The sequence below is a fragment of the Eschrichtius robustus genome, chromosome 5 (genome assembly GCF_028021215.1).
Source record: "Eschrichtius robustus isolate mEscRob2 chromosome 5, mEscRob2.pri, whole genome shotgun sequence".
NCBI classification, from domain to species: Eukaryota; Metazoa; Chordata; class Mammalia; order Artiodactyla; family Eschrichtiidae; genus Eschrichtius; species Eschrichtius robustus.
The window spans coordinates 136879114-136906136 of NC_090828.1; the positions used below are offsets into that span (position 1 = coordinate 136879114).

Sequence of the window (27023 nt, forward strand, 5' to 3'; positions counted from 1 at the left end):
TTTTGGCATATAAGTCTTTCACCTCCTTCGTTAAATCTATTCCTAGGTGTTTAAGTTTTTTGACACAATTTTAAACAGGATTGTTTTTTTTTTTTCTTTCTGACATTTCATTATTAGTCTACAGAAACGCAACAGACTTCTGTATATTAGTCTTACGTCCCATTACCTTGTTGAACTCATTTATTAGTTCTAATAGTTTTTGTGTGGAGACCTTAGAATTCTCTATATAGAGTATCATGTCATCTGCAAATATTGACAGTTTTACTTCTTCCCTTCCAATTTGGATACCTTTTATTTCTTTTTCTTGTCTGACTGCTGTGGCTAGGACTTCCAACACTACGTTAAATAGAAGTGATAAGAGTGGGCATCCTTAGTCTTGCTCCTGAATTTAGCAGGAAGACTAAACTCCTAGAAGAAAACATAGGCAAAACATTCTTTGACACAAATCGTAGCAATATTTTCTTCGATCAGTCTCCCACAGCAAAAGAAATAAAAGCAAAAATAAACAAATGGGACCTAATCAAACTTACAAACTTTTGCTCAGCAAAGGAAACCATCAAGAGCTTCCCTGGTGGCGCAGTGGTTGAGAATCTGCCTGCTAATGCAGGGGACGCGGGTTCGAGCCCTGGTCTGGGAAGATCCCATATGCCGCGGAGCAACTAGGCCCGTGAGCCACAACTCCTGAGCCTGCGTGTCTGGAGCCTGTGCTCCGCAACAAGAGAGGCCACGATAGTGAGAGGCCCGCGCACCGCGATGAAGAGTGGCCCCCGCTTGCCACAGCTAGAGGAAGCCCTCGCACAGAAACGAAGACCCAACACAGCCAAATAAATTAATTAATTAATAATAATTAAAGGTGCTAATAATTAAAAAAAAAAAAAGGAAACCATCAACAAAGCAAAAAGACAACCTAGGAATGGGAGAAAATATTTACAACCCATGCGACCAACAAGGGATTAATTTCCAAAATATACAAACAGGTCATACAACTCAATATTGAAAACAAACAACCCCATCAAAAAAAATGGGCAGAAGATCTAAATAAACATTTCTCCAAAGAAGACATAGATGGCCAACAGGCACATGAAAAGATGCTCAACATTGCTAATTATTAGAGAAATGCAAATCAAAACCATAATGAGGGGCTTCCCTGGTGGCACAGTGGTTAAGAATTTGCCTACCAATGCAGGAAACACAAGTTTGAGCCCTGGTCCAGGAAGATCTCACATGCTGCGGGACAACTAAGCCCGTGCGCCACAACTACTGAGCCTGCGCTCTAGAGCCCACAAGCCACAACTACTGAGCCCACGAGCCACAACCACTGAAGCCCACATGCCTAGAGCCTGTGCTCCGCAACAAGAGAAGCCACCACAATGAGAAGCCTGCACGTCGCGACCAAGAGTAGCCCCCGCTTGCCACAACTAGAGAAAGCCCGTGCGCAGCAATGAAGACCCAATGCAGCCAAAAATAAATAAATAAATAAATAAATTTATTTTTTTAAAAAACCCCACAATGAGGTATCACCTCACACCGATCAGAATGGCCATCATCAAAAAGTCTACAAGTAAAAAAATCCTGGAGAGGATGTGGAGAAAAGGAATCCCTCCTACACTGTTGGTGGGAATGTAAATTGGTGCAGTCACTATAGAAAACAGTATGGAGGTTCCTTTCAAAACTAAAAACAGAGCTACCATATGATCCAGCAATTCCATTCTTGGGTATACATCTGGAAAAAATGAAAATTCTAATTCGAAAAGATACATGCCCCCCAATGTTCATAGCAGCACTATTTACAATAACCAAAACGTGGGTGCAACCCAAGTGCCCATCAACAGACAACTGGCTTAAGATGTGATAGAGTGCTCAATCATAAAAAAAAGAATGAAATATTGACACTTGTAGTAACATGGATGGACCTAAAAAATATTATGCTTAGTAAAATAAGTCAGATAAAGACAAATTCTGTATGATACACTTATATGTGGAATCTAAAAAGTAATACAAATGAATCTATATACTAAACAGAAATAGACTCAGACACAGAAAACAAATTTATGATTACTGAATTTATGGTTACCAAAGGGAGACAGGAAGGGACAAATTAGGAGTATGGGATTAACAGATACAAACTATTGTACATAAAATAGGTAAGCAATAAGGATTACTATATAGCATAGGGAATTATACCCAATATCTTGTAATAACCTATAATGGAATATTATCTGTGAAAAAAATTGAATTATTATGCTGTACACCTGAAACTAACACAATATTGTAAATCAGTTAAAAAAAAAGAAATTTCGTTAACACCTTTTGAATTTCAGACTATCTATATGTATTACCCCAAAAGTAAATGAAATTTGTTTCACAGTTAATATATAATGATTTCGCACATTAGAAACTCAATTTAAAACACTGTAAAATTTCACCCCCTCACTCAACTTGGGAAATAGAAGCCAGAATTGTTTTGTTTTTAAGAAAATCTTTTTCTATTCCATAAATGGTATGTGTATAATTTTTTTAAAGCAATAGGGGTCTGACTGGATCTCCTTTAATGACTGGATAGTATCAATTTATAAGTGACAAAAATATAAATTCAGTTGCTTATTCTATGTTGGATTAAGTTTTCAATCAAAAACCTGAGATAGTTCTCAGCTGGAAGGTCTGTTAAGACTGAAAGACAACATACATGTCATATATGTGATCAGTCCCTCCAAATGGAGAATTCAGTCCAGTATATTTCTGGAGAACTGACAATCAGCTTCATCATAACATTATTTTAAACAAATGAATAAGACACAAATCTAATATCTAGAGTCCATCTGAAACACTTTTAACCAAAATTAACTTAAAACAGGAAATACAACTTTCAAAACAACAGCTGTCCTTTCACATGTGCTTTAGCAATACTTTCTATTCCCAAACTTCAAGCTACTAATAATTTAAAAGCCTCTGGAGATTGATGGCTATCAGTACAAGGGGAGTAAGCTATAAAACACTGTGGAGGTTTCCCCCAAAATTAAAAACAGAATTACCATACGATCCAGCAATTCCACTTCTAGGTATTTATCCAAAGAAAACAAAAATACTAACTCACAAAGATATATGCACCCCATGTTCACTGCATTATTTATAACAGACAAGATACGGAAACAATGTGTCTATATATGTGTATACATTATAGACACATATATATGTATCAAAATTATTCTCAGCCATCAAAAAGAATGAAATCTTGCCATGTGTGACAACATGCATGAACCTTGAGGGCATCATGCTAAGTGAAATAGGTCAAAGACAAATATGTATGATCTCACTTACATGTGGAATCTAAAATACAAACAAACAAAAAACAGAACTCATGCAGAAAACAGATTGGTGGTTGCCAGAGGAAGGGGGTGTGCAGTAGGTGAAATGAGTGAAACGGGTCAAAAGGTACAAACTTCCAGTTATAAATGTCTTGGGAATGTAATGAGTAACGTGGTGACTACATTTAATAATACTATATTGCATACTTGAACGTTGCTAAGAGAGTAGATCTTAAAAGTTCTCATCATAAGAACAATAATTTGTAACTATGTAAGGTGACAGACATTAACTAGACTTATCTGGTGATAACTCTGCAATGTATACATAAATCAAATCATTATGTTGTACACCTGAAACTAATAAAATGCTATACGTCAATGATACCTCAACTTTTTCAGGGTTCAGAAACAAAACAAAACAAAACTGAATGAATAAGTGAAAACCATGCTGTACACAGTTTAACCTCTCTTTAATGACTATTAGAAGGCACTTGAAGATCCTGTTCCACCTCAGTGTCACATTAATACGGACACTAATGATATTATATATACTGTGAGCCAAATCTGCATTACCTATTCATAATTTGCATTTTTTAAGCCTTGGTCCACTGTGAAAACAACATGGTAATGATAGATATCTGGGAAAAGAGGAGAAAGTAAAGACAAGAGGGAGCAAGTAAATATAGTCAGCCCTCCATATCCACAGGTTCTACATCTGCAGATTCAACCAACTGTGGATGGGAATAAACCTTTTTTAATTCCAGAAAATTTCAAAACACCTGAATTTGCCACACACCAATAACTATTTGCATAGCATTTTTCTTGCATTTACAACTATTCACACAGCATTTACATTGTATTAGTTATAAGTAATCTAGAGATAATTTAAATGTGTGTAGGTTATATGCAAATACTATGCCTTTTTATATTAGGGACCCCCACCTCCTCCAGGGGTCCTGGAACCAATTCCCCATAGATAGTGAGGGACAACTATATGGTACCATTGTTACTTGTTAATTGTATGTGAAATCATGGATTATACCTAAATTTTTACTCTTCCCCCCCCCCCTTAATAATTACAGCTTAAGAGTTTTGCATGTTACAAAACTATTTGCAAGTGTTTTTAACAACTTCCTAAATGTTCCATTAAATATAAGATGATTTACTTAAAATAGTAAAAATGTAGAAAGATCAAGCTGGTTTCTTGGGTACCAGTTTCTTAAGCAGTCCAAATCTAAGCTTAGAAGAAAAGTTTAGCATTAAGCACCTTTACCTTCATGGATAAGTTCCAGCTTGCTCTTGCCAAGAGAAGAGTGCTTGAGTTACAGAAAGCATAATTAGTTTGAAGAATTCAGCCTCACATATCAAAATAGATTTTGATATATAAATGAGTTTTGTGAGATGACGGCTGCCTCTATTCCTATAACCATTTCACCTGGACTGTCTAATCAGTCCTATGAATATATACCTAAACGTGGTTTTTTTGAAAACCAAATAGCTGCCTCATGACAATTAAGTACATGTTATTTATAGAGGAAAAAATATTAAATTTTGAATTGAGCATGTACGCTCCCTACTCAATGACTTTAACTTAAATTGTATGTGTCTGTAAAGCGTTCATTGTCCTACATCAGACTTATATTAAATAATTCCATCCACTTATGGAGAAGAGGATGTAGAAGAGGTAGAAGCTGGGCACTAGTTCATGTGCCTACGAGTCAGTAAAGATGGAAATAATGTCAAGGTGGAGTTGGTTATTTTGAAATATAAAGATTATCATTGAGGTAAAAATTCTATTAACTGGAAGATCACAGGATATATCCATCATATTTTTCAAGACAGGTAGTTTTTCATGTGGGGCAAATAGGTGAAAATTATACTGTATGGTAATTGCAGTAAGGTTCTAAAGAAAGAAAAAACTGCAGAGAAATCTATGCAATAAATAATTTGTCCAGATTGGTTTTCATTTGGGCAAAGAAGTTCTGAAAAATCTGCAATGCAGTTTACTCATCAACTGAAAGTCCTCCAAAAACAGAACTATTGGGAAACCGTGGTATGGGGGGATGGAAAAGCAAAGCTCCCTTAGTTTTTTGGAGAGAATAACTTTAAAAATACTTAAACAGCTAAGTTTACTCGGTTCAGTTAAGATTAAAACTTGTTGATTTTAACACTGCTGTTACATCTAAAACAAACTTATGTAATATTCTGGGTAGAAAAAAAAAATTTATATATATATATATATAATACAAACATGATTTACTCAGATGTCCCACTGTTGGACATTTGAATTGTTTTTAAGATATATCCTACTAAAATACAATACAAATGAACATATCTACGAAACAGAAACAGACTCAAAGACACAGACAACAGACTTGTGGTTGCCAGGGGGGAGGGGGTGGGGGAGGGAAAGATTGGGAGTTTGGGATTAGCAGATGCAAACTAGTATGTGTAGGATGGATAAACAACAACGCCTTATTGTATAACACTGGGAACTATATTCAATATCCTGTAATAAACCATAATGGAAGAGAATATATATACACATATGTATGTATAACTGAGTCACTTTGCTGTACAGAAGAAATTAACACAACACGGTAAATCAACTATACTTCAATAAAATTAAAAAATAAAATAAAATACATCCTACTAAAAGTCAAATCACACTGATCATCTTTGTACATAAAGCTTTTTCTGTAGAACCATTTATTTCCATCATAAGCAAGAGGAACTACTGAAGTCACTTTTTTTGATACTTTAGGTTTAAAAAAGAAAAATCACTTTTTTGTGGTTGTTTCTTTTTTAGTTTTCCTGATTATTAATAAGTTGAATACTTTTCCAGTTTTCAATTTTATTAACCAGTTTTTACTCCCACCAGTGTAAAACTCCCAGTTTTTAAAACCAGTGTAAAACTCCCAGTTTTACACTGTCTTTTCATGTCTTTCAAATACCATTTTGGGGAATAAATCTACATTTAGGTCTTTGTCGTTTGTCTCCTACATGATTAGGTTCAGGGAAAAAACTTTCAGTATGCATTTTAGTTGTTTGGATTCTGAACTTAAAAGGCATACTTTTTATATACCTCTGGAGTTATTATTGTTTCCCTGTGCTCAAACTAGAGTGGATCCTCATTATTCAAAGATTCGGCATTTGCAAATTTGCCTAATAGTTAACTTTTTCTGTAGCCCCAAAATCGACATTTGTAGTCTTTGGCGGTCATTTGTACATCATATGCAGAGTTGAATCACCCAGAACTCAAGTTCCCAGCTGAGATATAATCAGGCAATGCTCTGCCTTCTTGTTTCAGTTATCATACTGTAAACAAGTCTCCTTTTTGCAATCTATTGAGTGTCATGGTTTCCACATTTTTGTGCTTTTTGTTGATTTTGCTGCTTAAAATGCTCTCCATCCCCTCCCCGTCCCCAAGTGTTGTGCTCAAGTGCTGTCTAGTGTTCCTGAGTGCAAGAAAGCTGTGATGTGCCTTATGGATTAAATGCAGTTAGATACTAAAGCTGTAAACAACTAATGCTGTTCACCATGAGAACAACGTTAATGGATCAGCAATATACATTAACTAAGGCATCTTTTTTTTTTTTGGCTGTGTTGGGTCTTCGTTTCTGTGTGAGGGCTTTCTCCAGTTGCGGCGAGTGGGGGCCACTCTTCATTGCGGTAAGGCATCTTTAAACAGAAACACAGGGCTTCCCTGGTGGCTCAGTGGTTAAGAATCTGCCTGCCTGTGCAGGGGCATGGGTTCGAGCCCTGCTCCGGGAAGATCCCACATGCTGCGGAGCAACTAGGCCGTGCGCCACAACTACTGAGCCTGTGCTCTAGAGCCCGTGAGCCACAACTACTAAGCCCACGTGCCACAACTACTTAAGCCCATGTGCCATAACTACTGAAGCTCACGCACCTAGAGCCCATGCTCTGCAACAAGAGAAGCCACCGCCAATGAGAAGCCCGTGCACCGCAAGGAAGAGAAGCTCCCGCTTGCCACAACTCGAGAAAGCCTACGCGCAGCAACGAAGACCCAACGCAGCCAAAAATAAATTAATCATAAAAAAAAAAAAAACTATCCTTAAAAAAAAAAAAAAAAAAGAAACACACATAAAATAAGGTTACGTTTTGGCTGACTGACTCAAATAGTGTCACAGAGGCTCACAGGAATCTAAATTTCCTAGGAGCAACGGTTCAGTATTTGCTAGTTCAGTGTTTGTGGCAACTTTATAGAACATAACTACCAGGAATAACAAGAATCAACTGGAGTTGGCAGCACTTACTATGTGCCACGCAGGATCTTAGTTTCCCAACCAGGAACTGAACCCGGGCCCTCGGCAGTGAAAGCACAGAGTCCTAACCACTGGACCGCCAGGGAATTCCCTCTCATTCTCTCCTTTTAACTCTCCTTCAACTGAAGAACTCCTTCTTCAAGCTACATCTTAAAAGTAAGTTCAAGATAGACTGCAAAGTTGCACCACTCTAATACTATTCACAACTCCTCCACAGAACCCCTAAGCCTTGGGGGAAGGGGATACTGAATCATTAGAGTGCAAAGAACAACAAACTATGGAAGCTAGGACTCTATTTAAGGCTCTCCCATCCTGGAGAAACTTTTGACACCTCTGGGTCTTTGTTTCCTAGATCTCTAAAATGAAGAAACAGGATTAAGAACCATTAATACCACTCAATACTTAAAATGTATAAAACACAAAGAGTGATTATGACTTATAATCTTATATTTGATATTCAAGGAAACTTCTGCAATTTTTAAACCATGTTACAACTAGCTGTGATTTCCAGAAATACCTTTATATGTTTATAAATTTCAGAGAACCATTCTATGATTTAATAGAGATCTACGTGGGCAACTAAAAAATCCTGTCTTGCAAAAAAGTCTTTCAGTTCAGTTCACAAGCATAACAGGCAACCAGAGAGGAATGACTAAATTACTTCTGCGTATCTATATCACGAAATTTTATATAATTAAAAATGTTTGAAATATTTTTAACAAATTGCACATGATCTAATACTAAGTGGAAAAATCAGATTATGAAAAAATTACAATTATCTTAAAAGAACTATACACTTTTGCTCAAAAGCCAGAAAATGGGAAGGAACACATAACGAAGGGAATAAGAGCATGGACTTATGGTAATATTTTGTTGACTTCTTTTTTTTTTTTTTTTTTTTTTATTTTTGGCTGCGTTGGGTCTTCATTGCTGCGCATGGGCTTTCTCTAGTTGCAGTGAGCAAGGGCTATGCTTCGTTGCGGTGCTTCTCATTGCAGTGGCTTCTCTTGTTGAGGAGCACCGGCTCTAGGCACGCGGGCTTCAGTAGTTGTGGCACAAGGGCTCAGTACTTGTGGCTCGCAGGCTCTAGAGCACAAGGCTCAGTAGTTGTGGCGCACGGGCTCAGTTGCTCCGCAACATGTGGGATATTCCCGGACCAGGGATCGAACCCGTGTCCCCTGCACTAGCAGGCAAATTCTTAACCACTGTGCCACCAGGGAAGTCCCTTGTTGTCTTCTTTACACGGTGGGTTTTTCCAAGTTGTCCACAACAGACAAGAAGGTCTGTATAAGGAGCTAGGAGTAGTGTTTTTTTGTTTTTTGTTTTGAATGCTATTCTGAAATCTCTAAGTTTGCCAAACACTCTCACAACCTTTGTTGGCATATTCCTATACCAGTGTTCTTAATTACTTTTGTAAATTTATGCTTATTTATTACACTCAATTTATTCAGCAGTCTGCACTTCTAAAGTATATTATGCATAATCATGGAAAAGCATGTATCATACTGGTAAAAACCACGTATCTGCCTTTCTGTCTAAACTATAAATTCCTTGTAGGCAAGGACTGAATGTTTTTAATCTCTATATTCTCAGTGCCTTGCATACAGCCTAGCACACATGAAAATGGTAATAAATATATGTTAAAATATATGCTAACAGAAAATCATCATCGGAACACCCATTAATAGTTGCTACAGACAGGGTCTACCAATGGATGCTAAAAATTTGAGAACGAACAGTATATTTACACAGTTTCCAAGGTACTTATTAACTACAAAAGAAAAAATATTAACTATACAGTGGAGAAGTACAGCAAACACAGTATTTGGTCATAGAACAAACAATAATTTTTGTGTTTCTCTATTACAGGTAATGAGCTAAGAGAATTTTCACCAAATTAAAAGGGTCTGTTTGCAATGGTCTAATTTAAAATACAGAATGTGTAGCATACACAAAATAAACATTTAGAGGTGAGAGAGCAACCCTTGAGACGTACAAAGATAAAGTCCATTCTCCAGAACAACTATAACAGAGAAAATGTAACAGCCCTCTTAACTGTCCATCAAGAGACATGCCTTCTGTATTAAGACTCTTGGACAGAGAAAGCAAATGGTGGTTTCAACTAGTCTTAATCAGGTTGGCAGAGCACAGAGGCTTGATCTGCAACTGCGACACTGTAAGTCTTAAAAAAAAAAAAAAAAAAAGTATATGTATAAGAAATAAAAGAGCAAAAAGACTGCTCCAGTTAAACATGTCCAAGGAGACAACCAAATGATTGTCTGGTTTGGGAAAAAAAAAAAAAACAGCTATTAAAGACTGTTTGAATGTGGACCATATATTACATAATATTAGGAAATTATGGCTAATTTTCTTAGATGTGTTACTGCATGTTGATACTGCATGCTGAAGCGTCATTTGTCATGTATGCAATTACTCTCAAATGGTTAAAAAGTATGTATGTATGTCTGTATGTATATAGAGACAGATTGTTACTGGTTGAATTACATCCCCTCAAAATTCACATGGCAAAGTCTTCACCACTACCACCACCCCGTACCTTACTGGGTAACAGGGTCGTTGCAGATATCATTAGTTAAGATGAAGTCATACCGGAGTAGGGTGGGCCAGTAATTCAATATGATTGGTGTCTTTATAAAAAGGGGAAATTTGGACACATGTAAAGATTGGAGTTATGCTGGCACAGGCCAAGGAACTACCAAAAACTAGGTAAGAAAGGTCTGGAACAGATCTGTCCCTAGCACCTTCAGAGGGACCATGGCCCTGCTGACACCTTGATCTCAGACACCTAACCTCTAGAACTGTGAGACAATAAATGTCTATTGTTTAAGCCACTCAGTCTGTGGTATTTTGATATATCAGCCCTAGCAAGAAAATACAGCAAAACTATAACAAATGTTGAATTTAGGAGGCAAATAAATGGTATTAACTTCTTTCTTCAACTTTGCGTATATCTAAAATGTTTAATACTGTAGGGTAATGCCTTAGAATTGTGTGAATATTCTGTTCTCTAGTAACCATTCATTTAACAGGCATTGATGAAACTTATCTGACCAAAAGGAGCTTTGTTTGTTTATCAACATTCACAAAATAACTTGCTGGGATTTTGATTGGGAGCATGTTCAATCTACAGATCAAGCTGGGAAGAACTGACATCTTGACAATATTGAATCTTCCTATCCACGTACTTTACATATTCTGCTATGAGAGAGAATGCCATGGGAAGAAACAAGAATGAGTTGGGAAGCACTGATGTGAAACAAAAGTTTCAAATCAACTAACTTATAAGGGTAATAAAAGAAAGTATACACCAAGTGGAGAAGGGGAAGAGGAGCAATTCCAGGCAGAGGAAACAGTAAGTAGAAGCAAAAGAGAACTACTTTTTGGGTTTTTGTTTTGAGACATAATTGACATACTGGGTTGGCCAAGACGTTCGTTCAGGGTTTTTCTGTAACATCTGATGGGAAAACCTGAACGAACTTTTTTGGCCAACCCCACAACATTGCATTAGTTTTATTAGGTGTACTCAAGTTTTTAAAAAATGGTTCAAGGACAGGGTAGTGGGGAGAGGGAGCAGCAGAGGAAGAAGCCAAAAACCTGAGTTCATAGAGTGGGGCTAGATTCTGAAATGTCCATTATGCCAATCTACACACAAGAGTTTATATGTATCAAATAAAGCAGGAAGCCTTAACTGGAGTCTATGGATACATAAATGGGCAAAAGGATTTAAATGACCTCTCCACCTCACAGTTCCATGCAGAATTCTAATATGGATATTCACATTTTTGATAATGGGAAGAAGTATAAAACTTTCATAAGATTCCTATGGGGTCCAAAAAGGACAGAAACCACTATTATAGGCAATGGTGAATCATCCCCAAATTAGTGACTTCTTGTTGCTACTCATGCTACAGAATGACTCATCATTTACTGAAAAGCAACAAAACTCAAGAAGACAAAAACTATGATAAGGCTTCCCTGGTGGCACAGTGGTCAGGAATCCTCCTGCCAATGCAGGGGACACAGGTTCGAGCCCTGGTGCGGGAGAATCCCACATGCCACGGAGCAGCTAGGCCCATGTGCTGCAGCTGCTGAGCCTGCACTCTAGAGCCGGCAAGCCACGGCTGCTGAGCCCGCATGCCACAACTACTGAGCCCACGTGCCACAGCTGCTGAAGTTCACGTGCCTGGAGCTCATGCTCCGCAACAGGAGAGGCCACCGCAATGAGAGGCCCACGCGCCGCGGCAAGGAGTGGCCCCTGCTCACCGCGGCTGGAGAGGGCCCGCAACCAGCAGTGAAGACCCAACGCAGCCAAAAATAAATAAATTTATTAAAAATTTTTTAAAAACTATGATAATGCAAGTGGTGGTTTGGTGTGAGAGAAACCACCATATTCACACACTAATACTGCACCTACTTTGACCAAGTAATCCCACTTCCATGAATTTATCCCTACACATGTGCTCACACAGGCACAAACACATATGCATAAGGTTATTCAATGGAGCCCTGCTTTTAATAACAAAAGACTGGAAACCACCCATGTCTATTAAGTAGAGGACTAGTTAATCATGGAATACCCATACTATATATATAAATTTTTAAACAGTTTGGCAGTTTTTTTTTTAATGTTGCGTATTTTATTTATTTTTTATTTATTTGTTTTGGCTGCATTGAGTCTTCGTTGCTGCGCGGGGGCTTTCTCTAGTTGTGGTGAGCAGGGGCACTCTTCCTTGCGGTGTGCAGGCTTCTCATTACGGTGGCTTCTTTCATTGCAGAGCACGGGCTCTAGGCACGTGGGCTTCAGTAACTGTGGCACTCGGGCTCAGTAATTGTAGCTCGCAGGCTCTACAGCACAGGCTCAGCAGTTGTGGTGCACGGGCTTAGTTGCTCCACGGCATGTGGGATCTTCCCGGACCAGGGATCAAACCCATGTCCCCTGCATTGGCAGGCGGATTCCTAACCACTGCGCCACCAGGGACGTCCCCCCATACAATGTATATTATGCAACTACTGATACTATCAGGAAGGTAGTTCTATTTAGGATCTCCAAGATATACCGTTAAGTGAAAAAAAGTACAAAACAGTGTATAGACTACAACTGTGTAAGTGAAAAGCAACAAAAAAGGGACACATACACATCTGTAGTAAATACATTTGCTATACAGAACCCAAAACATCTATGGAAGAATTTACAACGAACAAATAACTACAGCTACTGGATATATGAAAAAGGATTAGAGAATAGCCATAGGGAAGAGATAGATCACTGTATATCCCCTTGTACTTTGTACTTTTTCTTTCTTTTTTGGTAATTTGTTTATAAATAAATGAATGAATAAATGCATAAAAATAAAACAACTTATAGAAGTAATGCTACTAAGTAGTGTTATGAACATAGGCACAGAACTAGAAATGACTACTCTGGGCACAAAACTGCTGTAAAAAACATAGTTGCAAATAAGCATCGTGGGTAGAAAATGTGGGTGAAAAAAAAACTCCCTCATACTATCAACTATAATTTGAGTACATAAAACACATGAGGGAGGCACCTTGCTACACACTTGGGATGTGGTGTGTGTGGATAAAATCTACCAAGAGGGAATTCCCTGGTGGTCCAGTGGTTAGGACTCCACGCTTCCCCTGCAGGGGGCACGGGTTCGATCCCTGGTCGGCGAACTAAGATCCCACAAGCCTTGCGGCGCGACCTAACTGACTAATTAATTTTTTAAAAATCTACCAAGAAATATTCTGCCAAATCCTACGATTATCTGGCAGAGTTAAAGGCTGAAATGATTAGGTTACTAAAATAGAAACATACCAAAGTCCCAGTTTGATAATCAATTTTGAACAAAGCTAGATATGTCAAGTTCAGAACCACAAAATAATGTCACCACTTACTAACTGATGGAAGATTTCCCTATTTCAGACTTTTCTGGCTATGCAAACTTATAATTTTAGCTCTCTCCCAAAGACGATGAACCAAAAAACTCTCCCAAGTTACACTATGAAATGTTCGGGGGTTTGTTTTTTGTGTGTTTTTTTTGTAAAGGTGGAGAAAAGAATACTAAACTGGTACTCAGGCGACCTGGATTCTTCCACTAACTGTGTGATTATGAACAAATTTAATCTCCTCAATCCTGTTTCTTTAAGGGTCTAGATCTGATGACTTCCAGAAGTAAAATAATTCTAAAATTTCAAGATTATACAGGGAGTAAGCAACGATTTTCCAGTTTCTTTCAGCTCATTTTAAAACTTGGCTTAACAACTAAATTGAATGTAAAAGCATTTAACAAAATACATAATCATTACCAAAGGAAGAATCCTAAAGAGATGGTCTTGAATATTTCAAATTTGTCAACAGCAAGATGAAACTGACAAACTTAAGACTCTGAGTGCCTCTTGATTTTGGAACAGTGGTTCTCAGTTTCTGGTTTTATTACCCACACTGGCCTAAAAGCCTAACTAGTTCCTCAGTCTTTGGCATTTGTGTCTTTACCCTATGACACATACTATCTTAGTTTGGTATTTCCCTCCAAACAAGTCAGTCTGGATTTCAAAAGTACAGGCAGTGATTATTAAAGATATAATCAGTGAGACTTAACCAAATACCTAAAAGTGAAATTTAAAAAATTTAACCAATGAAACATATATCTTTTTTTTTTTTTTTAAGCAAAGGCTTTTTTTTTTTTAACATTTTATTTATTTATTTATTTTATTTTTTGGCTGCGCCATGTGTTAGTTGTGGCACGCAGGATCTTTGTTGAGGCGTGCGGGATCTTTCGTTGCTTCGTGCAGGCTTTCTCTAGTTGTGGCGAGTGGGGGTTACTCTGTTGTGGTGTGTGGGCTTCTCATTGCAGTGGCTTCTCTTGTTGCAGAGCACGGGCTCTAGGCGCGTGGGCTTCAGTAGTTGTGGCACATGGGCTCAGTAGTTGTGGCATACGAGCTCAGTTGCTCCGCAGCATGTGGGATCTTCCCAGACCAGGGATCGAACCCGTGTCCCCTGCATTGGCAGGCGGATTCTTAACCACTGCGCCACCAAGGAAGTCCCCTGGAATGATTTCTTGGATATATTGTTAGGAAAAAACAAAGTTCCCACACACGTAAATGGGACTAGATCAATCTTAAAAACTTTCATGCAGTAAAGGACACAACAACAGAGTGAAAAGACAACCTACAGAATGGGAGAAAATATTTGCAAATCTGGTAAGGATTTATCGGATTTATCAGATTTATCAGATTTTATCAGAATACATAAAGAACTCCTACAACTCAGCAACAAAAAAGATCAAATAACTCACTTAAAATTTGGGCAAAGCGCTTGAAGAGACATTTCTCCAAAGATGATATACAAATGGCCAACAAGCATATGAAAAAGATGCTCAACATCATTAATCATCAGAGAAATGCAAATTGAAACCACAATGAAGTACTGTAACTTTTGAACACAGTTCTCTGTTCATTTTTAGTAGAATACATTCTAAGGAAAAAAAGGACTGAAAGGAAATCAACTGCACTCAGCAGGATGTAAACTGAAACTACTTTCTTTGTAGCAAATCCCAATAATAACGTTATAATATAAACTGATGATTTTTGAAAACATGTTTCCTAGCTCTGGCCACTGAAAGGAGCCTAGAAGCAAAGACACTCTAGTAACAGCACATATACTACCTAGCACCCAAATTTTAATTTATAATTATCATTTTCCGTCAAAAGAAAGCAGAGTTTTTTGGAGAAATAGAAAAATATAAAAAACAAGAAGAAAGGAAAATACGAGAAAGACCTGGGTTATTCTGTTTTGCAAAAACCAAGAAAGCCCTCAGAGATTAATCAGGCTCAGTCAAAAAGAACATAAGAGGGAATTCCCTGGCGGTCCAATGTTTAGGACTCTGCACTTCTACTGCAAGGGCCAGGGACACAAGAACCAGCTCGAAGAGGGACTCACACTGGCCAAATCTGGAACAACTTAAGCATCAAAAACAATAACAGGGGCTTCCCCGGTGGCGCAGCGGTTAAGAATCCGCCTGCCAATGCAGGGGACACGGGTTCCAGCCCTGGTCTGGGAAGATCCCACATGCCACGGAGCAACTGAGCCCATGCTCCACAACTACGGAGCCTGCACTCTAGAGCCCAAGGGCCACAACTACTGAGCCCACGCGCCACAACTACTGAAGCCCGCACACCTAGAGCCCGTGCTCCACAACAAGAGAAGCCCCCGCAATGAGAAGCCCGTGCACTGCAACGAAGAGTAGCCCCTGCTCACCGCAACTAGAGAAAGCCCACGTGCAGCAACGAAGACCCAACGCAGCCAAACTTAAATAAATTTTTTAAAAAAACAGTAACAACTACAACATACCAAAAAACAGTATTAGTAATTCTCCAAAAAGAAAACAAAACTAATAGACTATACTCTAAAAAAAAGTCAGTCATTAAAGAAAAAAAGACCACAGAACTGGTCTTGATTAAAAACTAAAGAAATATGACAATCAAATACAATGTTCAATTTTAGGTTGGATCCTAAATGACAGGGGAGAAAAAACTCTGTAAGGGATGTTATTGAGACAACTGGAGAAACTGGAATATGAAATTTGAATATCAAATATTGTATCAATGTTAAGTGTGTAGAATTTGTTAATACTGTGGGTATTTAAGAGAATGGTGTTCTTAGGGGAAAGATGCATGGTGTCTGTGAAGGACTCCAGATGGTTCAGAAAAAATACATGGGCTGGCGGGAATTCCCAGGTAGCCCAGTGGTTAGGACTAGGTGCTTTCATTGCTGTGGCCTGGGTTCAATCCCTGGTTGGGGAACTAAGATCCCGCAAGCTGCTCAGCAGGGCCAAAAAACACCAAAAACATGGGATGGGGAGAAAGAAGGGATGGAGGAAAGGAGGGATAAAGCAAATGTGACAGAAAGTTAACAAGTGGTGAACAGGGATGAAAAAGTATATGAGAGTTCTTTGTACTAATATTCCAACTCTTCTGTAAGTTCGTATTTATTTCAAAATTTAAAAGTTTAAGCAGAGGGACTTCCCTGGTGGCGCAGTGGATAAGACTCCGCGCTCCCAATGCAGGGGACCTGGGTTCAATCCCTGGTCAGGGAACTAGATCCCACATGCATGCCACAACTAAGAGTTCGCGTGCCGCTACTAAGGAGCCCACGTGCTGCAATTAAGGAGTTGGTGGGCGGCAACTAAGAAGTCCTCCTGCCGCAACTAAGACCCAGTGCAACCAAATAAATAAATAAATATTTTTTTGAAAGTTTAAAACATGAAAGAGGGGGAAGCTCTTTTTTTTTTTTTTTTTTTTTACAGAACACAGCTAATAAATGTAAAGAAATAACAGAGCCATGAGGAGAATTTTTGTAGAAAGTTCACTCATTTAATTTTTATAACCTCCAATTAAATAAATGACTAGGCCAACAATCATCAACCAGCAGATGACAGGGAAAATGTATCTTTTCAATGAAGAAACCTGATGGACACCACACTAACCAAGTAAACAGCAGAGTAAACAATGGGGCAAACTAACATCTGGTAATCCTCACCACCTTATTGATCATAGAAACAGGAGAACCAGACATTCTGTCCTTCCTGATGTAATACAATGTAAATTACATATCATCATCTATGAAGTATTTTTGCCAAAAATATCTGACCCAAATTTAATCAAACCTCTCTAGATCTAACGTCCAGTTTATAGGAAATTTTTAAAATAGAGAAATAAGTTAAATGACATTGTAATCATTTAATCAGAAAATCCCAAATGTGGAACATTCTTTAAAAAGTCCATGCCAGAGACTTAATGCTAACTGTCTTAAGCATAATAATGGTTATTGTTTTTATGCAGTCTTAGCGGGAGGCTAGTTTGCAATAAAAATACATAAAGTGTAGGAAAATGGCATTATTTTAAAGAGATCCATCCTGAGGTATTCAGGGGACAGACAGCATGATATCTGCGTTTAATTTCAATTGGTTGTTGAGGGGAGAGGTATACTGAGAACTAAAGCAAAATGGTTAAATGTTAGTAACAGATAAATCTAAATGAAAGGCAACAGGTGTTCACTGTGTTACTCTTTCAACTTTTCTGGATATTTGCAGTTTCTCCTAACATAAAAAGATAGGAAAAAAGTTACCAGATTATCCCACATACAAATAAAGGGAATTTGCTCCTTAAAAGTATCTTACTAAGTGGGACAATAAATAGAGCAAGTGCCTATAACAAAGTCAGCCTTCAAGCACAGTTAGGCATTTGTCAAACCCACCCAAGGATCTGTTCAAAACCGTTAAGGCATAGTGGCCGGTACTACACGAAGTAATAGAAGGCAGTCACACAGAGCTTAGGTTAACCGGAGAGACAGCTGTAAATAAATACATACTCACTGAAGACCTCATTAATGGGAAGAGATTTAGTTGGATGTTGAGGAATGGACAAGATATGCATAGTCTGAAAGAGGTCACCAGTAAGGGCCAAGAAGCAGAATAATAAACCAGGTCTGTGTGAAATATGGATCCCAGCAGAGTCATGAAGAGAATTTTTGTAGAAAAATCAATAATTCCTCCATTTTTATAATGCTTAGGCTTCATGAATACAAAAAATATATAAGGCTCTGAAGCATCTGCCTTCAAAGAGCTGACAAAGTAATGGAAAAGATACTGCTTCAATCAAAATACATTAAATAGAGATATACACAAAATTCTTTAATAACACAGGGAAAGGAGTAATTAGTTTACCAGCGGAATGAGATTATCAGTAAGTTTTCAATAAAGATATTTGAGTTAGTTTTTAAACAGTGAAAATGGGGAAGGTAGGAATGGGCAAGATGGATGAAGGGGGGCCAAAAGGCACAAACTTCCAATTCTAAAATAAATAAGTTATAAGGATGTAACATATGACATCTTGACTACAGTTAATAACACTATACTGCATATTTAAAAGTTTCTGAGTAGATCTTAAAAGTTCTCATCACAAGAAAACAAAATTGTAATTATGTATGGTGATGGACTTATTGCGATGATCATTTTGCAATATACACTAATAGCTAATCATTATGTTGTACACCTGAAACTAATACCTCAATTTAAAAAAAAGTGACCTCATCAATTAAAGTCACAAAGAAAAATGCCAAAAATTACTGAACGCTTACTATGTACTAGACACTTTTTTACCTTTGAAATAAGTACTATAATTAACATTTTCATATATAAGAAAACTGAAGTTCAGAGAGTGTAAATGACCAAATGTAGAAAAGCTAGTTAGTGGTGAGCCTGGCATTCAAACCTAGGTCTGTCTACTGCTAAAACCGTGGCCTTTACAATACTACCCAGCTCTGGGAATTTACAAGCACTCAAGCTATGAACATAAGGTACAATACAAACGTTATAAAGTCAGTCACTACCAGAAAATACTAAAATGTTCTAGGGCCAGAAAGGATGAGAGTAATGTACAGATTTTCCAATACTATACATATTTAAGAGTCTCAGAAAAACTTCCACTATTCCAAAAGAAAAAGTTTCAGCACAAATAAAATCCTGGAATAATGTTTGGCAGAAAACTAGGACAATCTGGAATCTTAAACAACAAATCTGGAATGCTTAAACAACTGGTAAGTTTATGACATTTAATTAAACATACTTTGATAATGAAGATTTCTAATCTGCAGGCTCTAGCTAATTAATACTACTTTATCTAAAAGTCCTTTTTTTTTTTTTTGCTAAGCAAGCTCAAAAGGATTACATAAATAGATTCTTAAGTGAAAAGCTTTCACTGATATCTTTGTCAATATATTTGTTACACTTAAAAAGCTTTACTTTACCTTACCTTCTTCTTATTCTGAAATATGAAACAGTTCGAACTTCAGCAATAATCAAATAGCACGTTTTTCCCAAAGTAGTGTGAAAAATATACGGACTTATTACTTAGCAAAGAGAGCTTTGAATAAGCACCTTAAATGGTTACTAAAAGTATAATTAAAGCCTTAGGTCGGGGTAAAACTGTGATGGCAAAATCCGTCGTTTTAGTATTTTTCACCAACCTAAGAATGCAGGTTAAGCCATCAACTTCAGGGATAAGTATTTATTTTTTTCCTAAAGCACTGTGATGTAAGGCCAACTTTCTATGAAAATTCTTCCCCCATATACACAAAGGTAAAAATTTTCCCTAAACTTCAAGAAAAAAGGCCAAATACGGAACTAGACGCCTCAACACAAACTCAAACCGATACAGTATTTTGCCGCCTTCTAGGCAAGGAGACCAATTAAAAAGTGCAAAGGTATCTTATGGTTATAAAAGACAGGCGTCAAAAGCAATTAAGATTAGGAACAGAAAAATGCCATCAGGGGAAGAATGAACATGTTTCCTTTTAACTAACAGTCTCTAAAAGTTTTGTTTAAACAGATCTACCACTGCATCACGTTCACAGGCAAAAAATGCTGCGTGTACTGAATCTCCAGAGTGTACTTGAAAGTCAACTCAGTGCTCCCAAGCGGTATTCCTTTTAACATAGGCTTTTTGTTCATACTCGTCTTCGAAAGTTCCCGAACAGTCAACTTCATGTCATCTGTGTGGGAATTACTTCAAAACATTCTTGACAGTCTTTCTACAAATAATCCGTGCTTTTCTGACTTGATTTAAACAGGTCCAATTACGGAATTCCCTATCGACCCGCCTCCTTCTCCTTTCTCCGGAAGGAAGGACCACCAACCACTAGGGTTTACAACCAAGTAACCACAGTTTTTTCCTTTCCGTAAAAAAAAGAGAATGCCTTCTAAGAACCTAAATATCTAGTTGCCAGAAGTCTTAAAATCGGAGACGTGCATGGAGTTCTTAAGAGACACTTGCAGGGACCATGATCTAAACCAAACAAAATACAAATGTAGATATTCCAAAGGAGCAGGGGATTTTTGCCTGTCAAGCTGTGAACTTATCCCTGTTAAAATACCGACTTCCAGCCACGATAATAACGAGGCTAAACCTTCCGCCGTTTTACAGGTTTCGCATTAACTAACTTCCCATGACCCCTTCACCCAACCACTCAAAACCACACTCCATTCCACTCTCGGCCCAACCCCTTCCACTCCCGCCCCAAATTCCAGTTTTAACGCGCTTCCCTCCTCCAAACTTCCCAGTTTTCTCCGTGGCCTACCCTACCTACGTCTTCTCGTCGCCACCGGTCCCCAGTCAGGGCCTTAGTCCTACCATGCCCGCCTTTCCAGGTCTGCCTCAAGCCTCTAGCCCCGTCCCCTAAGGCCCGAACCCGCCTCAAAGAGCCCTCGGGAGATCGATCCTCCCAGCTCTTCCAACCCATCCCCAGGCACCCCCCCAGGCCCCCAAAGCACGCAACGGCCGAGCTTGAAAATGGCGGAGTGCCGCCGCCTGCTGCAGGCGAGCGGTCCCGTGCCGCCGCCGCACTCACCCTGTGGCGCTGAGCAGAGCTCCTAATGACTAGCGAGCGAAATGTTCGTCTTCACAGTCAGGAATGTCTCTCCTGTCTGGCCTCCTCCCTCCCCTCTCAATCCCACTCCTCCAAAAGAGCAGCCGCCATCTTCCCCTATGAGCCACCGAGCGCACGCCCTGCGTCATCACGCACCGGCGTACGCTTCTACGTCACGCGCGCCGGGGCCGCCGGGCTCCCTAGGGCTCAATCTGCGCCTGTGCATAGGTGAGAGGCGGGGCCTGACCGGAACCCCACGCGGCTTCGCTGAGCGACTCCTTTGTTCCAGCTGAGATGAGGTCGGCGCTGCCGCCGGAGGAGGGAGCGGGAAGAAGGTGGTGCTGCCGTACTTTTTTCACATTGTGAGCTAACCCTGATGCTCACAGAAGTACCCTGTTTTCGAAAATTTGAATGAGAAATTTGTTCGGGGGCGGTGCTGCAGTTGCTAACTCTGTTTATTCATCCGTGGAATTGGGGGTCCGGCCTGACAGTACCTTAAGAATTTGAAGGAAAGCGCCGAGCTGAGTCAAGCTCACAGAGTTCGCGCGTTCCCAGCGCCTCTGAGTTATCGCCTTTCCTCACTGAGAGTGGAGACCAAGTTATAAAAACTGAGCCCTAGGATGCGACCACTTTGGTAAACTGTTTCCAGTACTAACACTAAGCATACCCTCCCCTTGAGACTCAGCAGTTCCCTTCCAAGAGGACTGAGTGCACGCGTCCACCAAAGGCTTGCACGGGAACGTTCATAGCAGCTTTTTTTGTAATAACCAAACACTGGTAACCCCAATGTCCATCAGCAGTTGTACTGGTAAATAAATTGTGGTGTGGTCATGCAGTGGGCTACTACGTAGCGACAGGAAATTCAGGCATACCTCGGAGGTACTGCGTGTTCAGTTCCAGACCACCGTAATAAAGCCAATATTGCAGTAAAGTGAGTCAGGATTTTTTTTTGATTTCTCAGTGCATATAAGTTTATGTTTGCACTGTACTGTAGTCTATTAAGTGTGCAATAGCACTAAGTCTAAAAGAAATACCTTAATTTCAAAATGCTTTATTGCTGAAATATGCTAATCATCATCTGACAATGCAGGGTTGCCACGAACCTTCAATTTGTAGGAAAAAAATGCAATATCTGTGAAGCGCAATAAAACAAGTTATGCCTGTAGTTACTGATAAATGCAACAAACCGGATGAATATCACAGATACTGTTAAATCAGGCACAAAAGAGGACACGGATGATTCCACTTATATGAAGTTCAGAATACAACTTCAAAACAAGTTGTCTTCTAACTTTAGGAAAGTAATTCGGCAGTATGAATCAAGAATCTTAAAATATTTATTACTTTTGCCTCTAATTCCTCTTCTAAGAATCTATTCTAAGGATAGTCTCAGAAGTGTGAAATATATATATATACAAAACTTCATTTAAGTATTATTGATGATAGGAAAAAAAAAAGGAAGCAACTTAAATGTCCGATAGCAGGGAATGGCTAAATAATGGCAGAGTATCTGTACATTACAGAGTATCTATACAAAGTTTTTATGATGATATCAGAAATGCTTATTATCTGATTTTAGTGGAACATGAATATGAAGAACTGTAAGTATGTGTATGTAATGAGAAATAGCCTAAGGAAATAATATGGTGGGATTAAGGATGACTATTTTCTTCAAATACATGTGTTCTGTTTTTGTAATCACTGAGGGGGAAAGGGTGTGTTTTTTTAAAGCAGTAACAGGTTACTGACATGGTATGTTAAATTATTATTAAATGCATCTATTTGTTAACAATTACAGTTTACAAATTCCTGTTGATTGATTAACATCATACGTCATTTAGGAATTCTTTCTCTTTCCATTTTTTTGGACTAGACTTGGAAGTTCACTGGGCATTATTAACAAATATCAGAACCCCACACCTCCCCAGGTGCCAAGAGTTTAATCTTCATTCCTTCAATTCCAGGGAGGCAGGGATTATCATAAACTTGGAAGCAACAAGCAAAGATTTAGGAAAGGAAGGATTTTATTCCAGGGTAGTGTTAAAAAACAAAATTCGACTGAGTATATTTTGAAGATCTTATTGGCTTTATTCAATGATTCATGGATCAAGCAGCATCCAATCTAACAGATGGAAAGGAGCTCCAAGGAGAGTATAGGCAGAAGGGTGCAGGAGCAAGGAAGTTCTACTAGCAAAAAGTAGATTGGTAACTTTGCTTTAAGGGCTGGGGTTATCAGGCAGGTTACTTAACTAGAGCTGATTACGAGATTCCTGATTGACTGGTTTAAGATTGCATTTCTGGGAGAGCCGAAACTGTAATTAAGTCTCAGTTTGATGAGGTGGGGCTTAGCATAAGTGACTCCTTTTGGGGGCTGTTGTCTTGTTTTTACCAATTCTCCCCACACACTTTTTTTTTTTTCTTTTTCTTGGCCATGCCATGTGACTTATAAATATATGTATGTAATGAGAAATAACCTCTTAATTCCCTGACCAGAGATCAAACCCATGTCCCCTGCTTTGGGAGCACAGAGTCTTAACGCCTGGACCTCCTGGACCTCTCTGTGGTGTTTACAGGTCGTTACATTGGGTTCACGTTCTTTAAGTCAGTCATTCTCTTTGTTCCTTTTCTGATGTTCTAGTTTTAGGTAGATCTTTTGCTCGCTGGTTAGTGATTGCAAACATGCATTTGAAGGTTTTGAGAGAATACCAAGCCCCAGGAAGACTACTGTGATTATCATAAGCAGGATAATACCCAATATCTGGCATGTACTTTGGAGCCATGGTCCCCAAGACCCAAATCAATCAGAACCAAATAAGTCAGAGAAAGACCCCATTGAAGGAGTCACTCTCTTAAGACAACTGGCTTGTTCGCTGATCTTATGTAGCTGAGTCTCAGCTTCTTCAGAAGTGTCAATCCAAGTGTAACAAGTGGTGTTAGCCATAGCACAAACACCTCCTTGCTCAGTTAAAAGATAACCAAGGGTTATTCTATTATCAAAAACAACTTCAGCCAGAGAGTCTAGGGATTTTTGTTGGGCAGCTATTGCTTTAGCAGCAGATTTTACAGTACAAGAGTTAAGGAGGGGCTTCCCTGGTGGCGCAGTGGTTGGGAATCTGCCTGCCAATGCAAGGGACACAGGTTCGAGCCCTGGCCCGGGAAGATCCCACATGCCACGGAGCGACTAAGCCCGTGTGCCGCAACTGCTGAGCCTGAGCTCTAGAGCCTACAAGCCACAACTACTGAGCCCATGAGCCACAACTGCTGAAGCCTATGCACCTGGAGCCCGTGCTCCGCAACAAGGAGCGGCCCCCACTCACTGCAACTGGAGAAAAGCCCGCGCAAAGCAACAAAGACCCAAAAGTAAATAAAATAAATAAAAAACAAAAAAAACCCTCCCCCCAAAAAAAAAAAAGTTAATGAAAGGTTCCTGATCACAGCCTCATTTGCACTTACTCCTAATCAAGGGAGTAGGGACCTGCCAAAGGAAGTGAATTTTGAATCATAAATGCCTCCTGGTAATTCCATTTGGGTCTGTGGCTCAAGACTGAAAAGGTGATGGCCATAGAGCTCAGTAAAATTTAAGCGTCTGTAAACTACACAGGCAGTTCTCCTAATCCATTCTGATGATCTCTGTCTTGTAATTGATGTTTTAAGGCCATCATATTTAAAGTGATTATTGAGATAGTTGGATTAACATATACCATATTTCTAACTATTTTCTATCCTTTGCCCCTGTTCTCTCTTTTTTTTGTCTTCCATTCTTCTAAACTATTTTTTGCCTCTCTGGTTTTAATCAAAATGTGATTCCATTTTTTCTCTTCTCTTAGCATATCAGTAGTACTTCTTTTAAAATTTTTTAAATGGTTTCCCTAGAATTAACAATATAAATTTACAACTAGGGCTCCCCTGGTGGCGCAGTGGTTGGGAGTCAGCCTGCCAATGCAGGGGACACGGGTACGAGCCCTGGTCTGGGAAGATCCCACATGCCGCGGAGCAACTAGGACCCTGAACCACAATTACTGAGCCTGCGCGTCTGGAGCCTGTGCTCTGCAACGGGAGAGGCCGCGATAGTGAGAGGCCCGCGCATCGCGATGAAGAGCGGCCCCCGCTTGCCGCAACTGGAGAAAGCTCTCGCACGGAAACGAAGACCCAACACAGCCATAAATAAATTAATTAATTAATTAAATTTAAAAATAAATAAATAAATAAATATACAACTAACCTAAATTCACTTTCAAATAACACTGTATTTCTTTTTCTTTCTTTCTTAATATTTATTTATTTATTTGGCTGTGCTGGGTCTTAGCTGCGGCAGGCAGGATCTTCGTTGCCACGTGTGGGATCTTTGGATCTTTAGTTTCAGCATGCAGGAACACCAGTTGTGTCATGCAGGATCCAGTTCCCTGACTAGGGATTGAACCCAGGCCCCCTGCATTGGGAGCGTGGAGCCTTAGCCAGTGGACCACCAGGGAAGTCCCAACACTGTATTTCTTCATGGTTATGTAGGTATCTTATAACAGAGTTTTCCCAGTTCCTCCCTTCCATCCCTTATGAAATTTCTCTCATACATTTCAGTTATCCATAAACTATTATCACCAAATGTATTTTTGCAATTATTAATTTGAACACAGTGAATCTTTTGGATAAATTAAGAATAAGAAAAGTAAAAACTAAAAAATATTTTATTTTGGGACTTCCCTGGCGGTCCAGTGGTTAGGACTCCACACTTCCACTGCAGGGGGCACGGATTCAATCCCTGGTCGGGGAACTAAGATCCCACATAGCCACAAGGTGCTGCCAAAAAAAAATTTTTTTATTTTACCTTCATTTATACCTTCTCTAACACTCTTCCTTTCTTTATGTAGCCCTAGGTTCCTGACCTACATCATTTTCTTTCTCAGAAGAACTTCCTTTAACATTTCTTGCAAGGCAGGTCTACTGGAGACAAATTCAGTTTCTGTTTATCTTAGAGTCTGTATTTCATCATCACTTTTGAAAGAAAAATTTGATAGATACAGAATTCTAGGTTGGTGGGACTTCCCTGGTGGCGCAGTGGTTAAGAACCCGCCTGCCAATGCAGGGGACACGGGTTCGAGCCCTAGTCTGGGAAGATCCCACATGCCACGGAGCAACTAAGCCCATGTGCCACAACTACTGAGCCTGCACTCTAGAGCCCGCAAGCCACAACTACTGAGCCCACGTGCCACAACTACTGAAGCCCGCACACCTAGAGCCCATGCTCCGCAACAAAGACAAGCCACCGCAATGAGTAGCCCGTGCACCGCATGAAAAGTAGCTCCCGCTCGCCACAACTAGAGAAAGCCCACAGGCAGCAACGAAAACCCAATGCAGCCAAAAATAAATAAATGTATTAAAAGAATTCTAGGTTGGTGGGGTGTTTTTTTTCTTTCAACACTTTAAATATTTCACTCTGCTTGCTTGCATGGTTTCTGAAGAGAAATTCAATATATTTCTTATACTGGTTTCTCTACACGTAAGATTTTTTCCTTCTGCCTTCTTTCAGGGTTTTCTTTTTGTCTTTGATTTTCTTAAGTTTGAATACGATATACAAAGGTATTGATCACTTGGTGTTTATTCTGCTTGGTGTTCTCTGGGATTCCTGTGGTTTGATGTATGTTAAATAAAAGTTTCCGGCCGTTATCAAGTATTTCTTTTCTTTCTTTCTTTCCTTCTTTATTGTTTTATTTCTTTCTTCTTGTATCCCCTTTACACAGATGTTACCCCTTTTATAATTGTCCCACAGTTCCTGGATATTCTTTTCTACTTTATTCAGTCTTTTCTCTCTCTCACTCTCTTTTTTTTTAGTTTGAAAAGTTTCTATTGATACATCTTCAAGCTCACTGATTCTTTCCTCAGTCATATCTAGCCTATTCATGAGTTCATCAAAACATTCTCCATTTCTGTTAGTGTTTTTTATTTCTACCGTTTCCTCTTAGAATTTCCATCTCCTTGCTTACACTG

At 39.1% G+C, this 27023-nt stretch overlaps 1 protein-coding gene across 3 annotated transcripts in view; it reads right to left on the reverse strand.

The window, feature by feature from the left end:
* Positions 1-21167, reverse strand: part of WDR33 (WD repeat domain 33) — a 99756-nt gene extending 78589 nt beyond the window's left edge. For all 3 annotated transcript variants that reach the window (XM_068545309.1, XM_068545310.1, XM_068545311.1), the window contains exon 1: positions 21024-21167. The gene's annotated coding sequence lies outside the window, so the exon portion shown is untranslated. The remainder of the gene's footprint in view (positions 1-21023) is intronic.
* Between the last annotated feature and the right edge of the window lie 5856 nt (positions 21168-27023).